This window comes from Papaver somniferum, chromosome 9 (assembly GCF_003573695.1).
Source record: "Papaver somniferum cultivar HN1 chromosome 9, ASM357369v1, whole genome shotgun sequence".
In the NCBI taxonomy this organism is placed as follows: domain Eukaryota; kingdom Viridiplantae; phylum Streptophyta; class Magnoliopsida; order Ranunculales; family Papaveraceae; genus Papaver; species Papaver somniferum.
The window spans coordinates 56,774,731-56,784,102 of NC_039366.1; the positions used below are offsets into that span (position 1 = coordinate 56,774,731).

The window sequence follows — 9,372 nt, forward strand, 5'->3', positions numbered from 1 at the left end:
AACCAAGACTAGCTTAATGGCGTCACACACTATTTCTTAAATCCAGTCTCATGACTTGGCTCATCACAACATGACCATCCGCCACTTAGTTTGCGCGTGATTGGTCAGAATAATTAGGTATTACACACAAGACCCAATCATCAAATACTCGGGACATCAAACGTGTCACAAACTGGGAGATGTTCACTGGGGTATTGGTCTGGCGGTTTACAGCGTGCGGCGTGCAACACGCCCATTACAAGAAAGTGTTAGGAAAGGTCGGACGGTTAACAAGCAGTAAGCGAGTAGTGGATGAAAGGCTGACAAGTCTTTCCTCACAACGGAAACATGACGATCACCACTTTCACACGACTCCACTTCTCCACTGCTCAACTGTCTCCACTTCCTATGAGATCAGGGGGCTCAATTATGGCTTGTATAAAATGGGTTTCCAACCTATTTTAAAAAAAAAACACAAGAAGTGCTATCAACACAGTATCCAGAAAACCAAAGAATTGATAGCTTACATTCCGCAAGTCGGTTCCATATTCTGATACAAGTCATAAAATAGCCACACCTTCAGAGTTAACCACTCTGATCTCAACACCTTCTTCGCTTCCCTCCCTAAGATCAACCCTTCTCCTTCACTTTGTGACCGAAGCAAGACTGGAACGACCATTTCTTGGTTTAGGCCAGAATTGTACAGATTGATCTCTCGAATCTGAAGTACTCCCATGCAGTGCATTTGTTTGGGGGTTTGGATTCGTTTCTCATCAACACACACAAATTTACCAAAACTAGCAGAAATCAGTTTTTACCCCAAAACAACTGGCGACCACAGTGGGAGATTAATCTCTCGGTTGCAAAATCAGTTTCTCAGGATTCATTCCATTCTTTTCAATTTCAAAAGGGTGGATCTTAGATCCAGTTCAATCATTAAACTCAATTTAGGATCAATAACCAATTTCAACACCAATGTACCGTCCACATGCGCAGTCAACACATCCCATGGCGTTACATCCTCTAACACCAACACCGGCGGCGCATGAAACATTCCCTCCGGCGTGACGCCTCCTATCACCAGAGCCAGAGTCGCTGTCACCCTTCCTAATGTTTCATCGAGCGTAACGCCCCCAATTGCTACCAGAGCTACTGCCACTCCTCCATCAGAACGAGAGGCTGGAGGAGCCAGAGGAAGCCAACCCCCTATTACCACTGTTGATTTGATGGAAAGACAAAAGTTCTCTTAAGGCTCAGACATGGCTACAACTCAGAAAGAGGTACTTATTTTCCTCAAGACACTAACGGAGCGGCTACCGCAAGAGTCACATCAACCCCGGATAGAGCTGACAAGGAATACTTTTAACACCCGGTGTAAGCACTTCAGCAGGACGCGCCTTTATAGATGAAGAGGCTCGCGTCAAGATATATTTGTAGCTCTCAACCGCACTATATCATGAAAGCAGCTATTTCTATTCAGGGAAGTCGTTCCCAAACCCCAACCTCTCCTGGAAAACACGATTGATAGATGAAACTGGGGACTCCTAACCACTGCTCACTTGAAGGATATCGAGTTTGACAGCACGCTGATTGACGCGACCTCCGACCTCAACATTGTAATCGTCAAGACTCTGAGAGCTGCAAGGGAAAATCAAACAGAAGAAGCGTATTTTTTCCCATGAGGAGAAAACACGACTTACCGACCATCACTATTTGTGTGTCGTCTTCCCATCCGCCATATCGTATCAAGTCGTTTTTCGAAGTCAAGGGTTAATGGCGCCCTCACTGGAGTTCTCTCCAGAAGCCGCTTCAACGTTCGCTCCAGCAGCCGCTCCGCCTCAACGTTCGCTCCAGGAGCCGCTTCGACGTTCGCTCCAGCAGCCGCTCCGCCACAACGTTCGCTTCAGGAGCCGCTTCAACGTTCTCTCCAGAAGCCGCTCCGCTTCAACGATTCCCTCCATGAGCCGCTTCAACGATTCCCTCCAGGAGCCGCTTCAACGTTCCCTCCAGCAGATGCTTCAAATTTCGCCCCAACAGCCGCTTCAACGTCCTCTCCAGGAGTCGAAGCCACTTCAACGCCTCTTTCCCGCAAGGATCGTGTCGTAGCCACCACTCCTTCCTTCCAAGGATCGTGCCATATCCGCCACTCCTTCCTGTCAAGGTTCGTTCCCGTAGCCTCCACTCCTTCCTGCCAAGGATCGTGTCGTAGATGCCACACTCCTCCCTGTCAAGGATTGCAATCGCAGCCAGTCAAGCTGCTGCCAAGAGCCTTTGCTGCTCGTTTGTTGATACCAGCCAGAGCTTCAACTTAGCAACAACAACTACAAAGATGGTGATATCTTTATCATGGTCAACTCACCGGCCATACAAGATAGAAACATGTAAACCACATTTGAGGACTGGGGCTCTACACGGAATCCCTTCACTGTTAAAGCTCAGAAGACACGGTCAACCAAAAAGTCATAGCCACGACGAGGTCATCTACTCTTCAAAGGTATAGCGTAAGGATATCATCACCTCTCTATCTGGAAGACGCATGCAACACTTTACGAGGCCGCGACGGATCCCAAGCCTACTCAGAGAAAAGAACTTCAGTAACTAAAGAGAAGTGCGACTGGGGGCTGCTCATCACAGCCCATTCCCGACAACAATCAAAGGTTCATGAGATAATTCCATAGACGCGGCGGAAACATTTTTCTTGGAGAAACAGGGGATCCACGATTAACAACATAATTCTCTCACTTCTACCTCTTCGTTATCCAGAATATTTCGTCCATGTGATGTTCCAAGCATCCCAGCATCGCATCCAGGAGAGTACAATAATCTTGTATCAAATCCCATAGGCGTGGATTCAAGGTGATACAGTCAAGGCTACACTTGGGGACTGAAGCCTCCTTTCAGGTTTAGGAGTTTCAACGCAGTCACCACCTTACCAGCGAATGCAGCAGAAGCATATCTTCCACGAGAAAATAGGCTCAGGACAATTACACATGGGGACTACCAGCATGGGATGTGTAACAGACTAGAGAATTTCCTTCCAAACGGGTTTGGTTTATAACCCATTAGCGAGACAAACCCTCAGGTGCGTCACTCAAAGCTAAATGATCATACAAATCTATAAGAGAAAGGTAAATTATAGGAAATGTAGCCTCTACATAGTGGTTTATACAACTCATTCTTGAAGTTTAAGCATACAGTGAGTAAATTCAAAACTGTGTAAGAAATCTTAAGAATTCCAATTTCAATGCGAACATTTGGGCTTATAAAAGTTCAGAACTTAATTCGTTTCAGGTTGTAGATGACAATCTCATTCTTGTGAGGCATAAAACAAATAAAACAGGGAGGGAGGGTATACATTTCTATAAACAAAATCCAGAATCATTAGCTGGACTAAACCTCCTAAATGTGACATCTGAGACTCGTGTACAGTAAAGTTTAGCCAAATACACTAAGAATTAACAAACATGTGTAGACTCAAGAGAATAATTTACATAAGAAGACCTGATAATTTAATGGATGAAAATGTACAGTTTCTTGAATCCAATGTACCCAATCTGACTAGACTTTGGCCATAATACAAGCAATTTAAGGCACATACACTATTCTTTCTCAGTTCAAAAAAAAAAACGGTTAAAGATACCAATGAGAAGGTCTGACATACATTGCAACATAGACAGTAAAATGAAATAGGTTCGCAGTAGTTAAAATATAGCTAAGCATATACGAAAGAGAACCATTACTTAATAACACAGCATCAGGAGTCCATGCGATAGTTATATGTACATATAAGATCGTTTTAAAGCACAAATGTATACACAACAAAGGGATTTCAAACTAGTCAGTACACACCCAAGGTAAGACCCAACAAAAAGACACTACCCCCCCTAGTTATCCATTTTTTTTACAAACAGCGCGAAGGTCTTAAACGGGAACCCAGATACATACAAACAACAAAACATAACATAATAAAATGGGATCAAGCCAACATACTACCCCAGAACCGTCCCCGTGATATACATATAAAACAAACAAATTACTAACTTTATGTGCTTTCAAGGCCTGCCGTACGCTCTTCCTAGCTTACTGCTGCAAGCTCCTCTTGTACTCTATGGAGGAAAACAAGAAAAAGGGGTGAGCAATGCCCAGTAGGAGTTCATAACGAAAAATGGTGCTTTCGGAAACATAAATAACTACACAGGGAGCAGCAGTAAGAACATCTGCAGAGGAACACAAGCCTTAAATAATTCAAAATGATAACCACCATAAAAAGTTGAAGTCAAGAACAAACAACTCTACAAATTTTCTATGGCCAATTGCCATCTAATGAAGTTTCATGGCCAGTTGCCAATCCTAAGAATTCCATGGCCGGTTGCCATCTAAAAGTTTTCATGGCCAGTTGCAAATTCTAAGATTTCCATGGCCAATTGCCATTTCTACTATTTCCATAGCCAGTTGCCACTTCTAAGATTTACATGGCCAGTCGCCACTTCTAAGATTTACATGGCCAGTTGCCACTTCCAATATTTCCATGGCCAGTTGCCATCTAAGAACTCTCCACAACGGTCACACAACTAATACGTAATCCATCGAGGAAAACTGAATTATCCCACTGTATGTACACTAAAAATTCCTCAAAATTCTTGGACACAAAACAGGTGGCTAAAACACAAAGAGGGTCCTTAAAACAATGGGTTTCATAATAAGACAGCATCCTTTCAATTTGGGTGGCTCATAAAACAGATAATCCCAAGTAATCAAATTAGTGTCGTAATGTAAGTCAAAAGTTAGGCTAGCATACTGTGAGGTGATGAAAAGAATAAACAAGACAAAATTCATTAAAGCATTTCAATCCCATGGGTGTTTAGTGCAGTGAGAAAACAAACGTTATGCTAGCTAACTGAAACACTTTATCAAACAAGTAACATGCAGGGTTAGGAATTCGGTGCAAGGAAATCAAAACTTGGTAGTTGTATAACATTTTTAACTCATGCATTCAATTGTAAACATTTGAATTCATATGTATTTAAATATCTAAGGGTCAAAGACAATGAAATTTCATGACTTCAAATCAATTTTCTCATCTCACAAATCGACGGAAGCATATGTATCCTAACGGTGCAACACAGAAAATTGATGAGATTCATAATTAATCAAAACATGGAACTATTCAGTTAAGATTTGAGTAAAGGGAGTAGGGTGGCGTTGCTAGAACACTGAAATAATGGAGACGTTAACAACGATGGGAAACAAGAAAGAAACGAGAAAAGAAAATAAACCCCTACCTTTTTGAAGACGAATTCAGCCGATAACGAAGACGGCGTCAAACGCAAATTTGGAATTTGAAACTAAAATGGTTTCTTTCTGGAAAATTAATTTGAGTGGAAGTGTGATGATAGAAGTAGTGGAGGAAGAAACTAGAAAAGAAAACAAACCCCAACCTTTTTGAAGACGAATTCGGCCGATAACGAAGACAGCGTCAAACGCAAATTTGGAATTTGAAACTAAAATCGTTTCTTTCTGGAAATTAATTTGAGTGGAAGTGTGATGATAGAAGTAGTGGAGGAAGAAACTAGAGTATTATCCCCCAAAAACAGGAAAATAAAAATGCTTTCTTTAAAACCCAGATGGGAAAGAAAAGAAAAGGCAATAATGCCCCTTGCTTCTCATGTCAAACACATGTCAATCATGCTCAGAATTTCTAGTATATTTCTTGCATCTACTACTTATGCTCACTAATGCTGCTAAGGGATGGCTACTTAGCTAATCAATAATTCATATGGGTTTGGCTAAGGCTCAAGGCCCAAGCAAAAATACTTGTGTTGTCACACCATTACCTCCTAAAAAATGAATTGTGTCTCGCAATTCAAAATGAAACTGAAGAGCTATGAGGATTACCTTCAAGTAGCTCCGGGTACTTGTCTCTCACGTCGGACTCAAGCTCCCAAGTATCTTCTTCGAGAGTATGATGTTGCCATACCACTTTCACCATCTTAATACTTTTCGTCCGGAGGACATGCTCCCTTGTACCAGCAATCCCCAATGGGTTTCCAACGTAACCGATATCGGCGTTCAGTTGCAAGTCCCTCCACTCAATAACATGTGCTGGGTCTGCATTGTATCTCGTAGCATCGATACATGGAACACGTTATGTACATCTGCTAACTGCGGTGGCAAAGCGAAGCGATACGCGACTTCACCAACCCTTTCAAGAATCTCAAAAGGTCCAATGTACACATCAACCAATCTCAACTGCAACATCATCATATACACTCTGGATTCCATTATCAGTAAGCTTCTTCTTATGCTAATCTCAGTCACCCGATTTCAGACTCAATCAAGCCCTTCCAACTGCATCATACACACAACTGACCATTCCCTCTACTTCTTAACCTGAACTGCAAACAACCATGACAACCCATTAGCTCAAACATTCTAGCTTCAATTACCGATAACAATTATCTCCATCATAGTTGTATCTCCTTCAGCTCTAGTTCGTTGCATAACCTGAAGAACAACAAAGTCGAAACATCAAACACCAAATTCATATTTCCATGTTTTTAACAAACTCTATAAAGAAAAAATCTGCAAAAAATGCAAATAAGACCCAGCCAAAGCTAAGAGTTGTGAGATACTGAAACGTGTTTGTGTGAGCCAATGCATCCATGCTCAAGATCTCACTCTTATACTGAAACAGGATAATAATCTAAGCATGAAAACAATCATATACTTGCCACGCTCGTGTTATCACCTATAAACATGCAATCTTGATTATACCTTATAGAATTTCAGAATAAGAACTTGAGAATAAATCAATGGCAATGTCACCGCAGAGGAAGATATTCTAGCATAGAGCAATCATTTAAGATGTGTATAATCTCCTCGAACAAAAAACAAACAAAAATCTACTGTTCATATTCAGTCATTAACAAGTATTTATACGAAAAGAAAATGACAGATGAACTGATGAAGAAAAATATCAGACCTCTCCAATACGACCCATAGCTTGCGAATCAGAAGAAATAATACTGATGGCCCCCAGATCACGCAAAATGTCTTCTGCAGCAATTGTCTCAGCCCTTATCCGAGATTCAGCAGATGATACGTCTTCTAGGATATTCTTATCAAGATGATGAGAAACCATGTATATGAAACTCAGACCAGTTTAAGAGGCCGAAAGAATAAGAGATAAACAAAAAGAATTAGGAAAAAAAAGATAAAATTTTATTTTTGTGTTCTTCTTACTAGCATGTCGAGGTGCTCATCTACTGTATATAAGGACGAGTTGGGTTGGTGGATTAAGGCAAGACATTTATTACACCAGATACTCCGATGATATTTGGAGCATGACCGCCGCCTGCACCTTCAGTGTTCAGTGTACTGGTCCAGGAGTACATGTAGTTGCACGAGTTCCATCAGCAGGACCAGTCCCACCTCCAATCAACGTTGTGATACCTTCATGAACGAAAACATTTTGTGAATACCTTTCCAAGAACTGTTACATTATTATAATGCTTACATGGTTGGGATTATGCTCTTTTAATTTTGATCAGTCTGACAACAGAATTAAGAGTAATTAACAGGGCAGAGGTAGTATAGATAGACAGATAGATACCTGTGCAACTTGAAGTATTAGGACTGAAACGATGTGTTGTATCCTTATCCAAATCTTTAGGCAGGTTGATAATCTGAATGGCTTCAAATGGGCATTTTTATTCCAAAATGAAACCAAATAAAACACAGGACAATAAGTCATACTGAATAACCACATAACAAAAAAATAAATAGAAAAAAGGTCCTACCTTGACACAGATACCACATCCAATACATAACTCCTCAGAGATGAATGCAACCTTTGTAGCTATCATTACTTCAATACACAATTTCCCTGTTCAATTAACACAAACATAAAACCCAAATTAGGAAAGGAAAAAAAAACCTAAATTACAAAAACAGAAAACTTTAATAATGATTCAGCATCTTCCGTAAATCTGATTGAAACAAATAGGGGTTTTTTCATTATGAATTTCAATAACTAAATCGAACCCTAATTGGTGGATGGGGTGATATGGATCTGTAAAATTACCAGTCTTGACAACGGGGCAACTCTTTTTGCATTCTTGACGGCACTTTTTAGGTTTGCAACTTTCAATCGGTCAGACATGATGCTGATTGACTTTTAAGAAGAAGATGATGATGAAACCACCGATTCACACACAGAACGCAGCAGTTGCTCTCTCTTCAAAGAGAATAAAGGAAGGGATACAAGTCGAACTAGATTCAATCGAAGAAGATTAACAAAACGAAAATAAGATGAAACAAAGTATTAGATTCACGGATTAACAAGTCGTATTAGGAAAAATAGATGAAATGAAACCCTAAAAACTAGACGATTGAATCGAGAAACTTATGATGATAAACACTTACATAGATCGATGATTGAAGATTATTGAACAGATTGAAGAGATTTTTGTGATGGTTTCTCAACTAATGGTTTCACCAGGGTTCATCGATTCATCGGATGAGAGGAAAAGAAGAGAGGCAGGAGCAGAAGAGAGATGAAAAATGAATACTCGATTTGTCGATTCCCTTGGGTATATCCTGAAAATCATGCATGTGAATGGCACACGCATGGGGGAATATCCTCTAGTATAGCTGATCGTGGGTGGAAACATAATGCTACGCATGTGAATGGCACACGCACATATTAAAGGTGTTACGACCCGGTGTGACCAAGCGTGTGACTCGCACGCCTATAAAAAAATCGTAACGGCTTAGCTCTGTTACGAAATTTAAAACATTAGTAACGGCTTCCGCCTGTTACGAATTGTTTGTAACGGTCATTTGTAACGGGAAGATTTGCTTGAGATTTATCTCCGATAGGTAAGATTAAAAGTAGTCACAAACATCTTCGTCTCATCGTTTGCGATTCCACGATATCTTGTTTCGCTTCCATACAATTAAGATTATTGTGAGGTGATTGATAATACTAGGATGTTCTTCGGGAATATAAGTTCGGTTTATCAATTGGTTCATGTGCACCTTGGTTTATCAAAAGACGGAACAAAACTCGTAGGTATTTTTGTGGGAGACATATTTATCTATTCCAGTAGACTTTTTTGTGTAAGACAAATTTCTTTATCAAGTCTTTGACTTTGGGTCATAGCAACTCTTGGTTGTGGGTGAGATCAGCTAAGGGAATCAAGTGCGTAGAATCATGCTGGGGTTCAGAGACGTAAGGAGCGCAACTATACCTTGATTAGTGTGAGATTGTTTAGGGCTCAACTACATTCCTGTCTGAAGTTCATTGGTAGTAGGCTAGTGTTTGTAGCGGCTTAATACAGTGTGGTGTTTAAAGATGGACTAGGTCCCGGGGTTTATCTGCATTTGCGATTT

General features: G+C 40.7%; 1 long non-coding RNA gene across 2 annotated transcripts; it reads right to left on the reverse strand.

Moving 5' to 3' along the window:
* Positions 1-3,700: 3,700 nt before the first annotated feature.
* LOC113311018 lies at positions 3,701-8,557 on the reverse strand. 2 transcript variants are annotated; one of them, XR_003341524.1, is made up of 8 exons: positions 8,404-8,557; positions 8,063-8,250; positions 7,779-7,864; positions 7,592-7,672; positions 7,222-7,431; positions 6,962-7,096; positions 5,875-6,483; positions 3,701-4,085 (listed from the first exon to the last, which is right to left on the reverse strand). It is a non-coding gene; the product is annotated as an uncharacterized LOC113311018 (long non-coding RNA). The 2 variants fall into 2 exon arrangements; XR_003341523.1 differs by having other exon boundaries at positions 6,962-7,431.
* Positions 8,558-9,372: the final 815 nt, after the last annotated feature.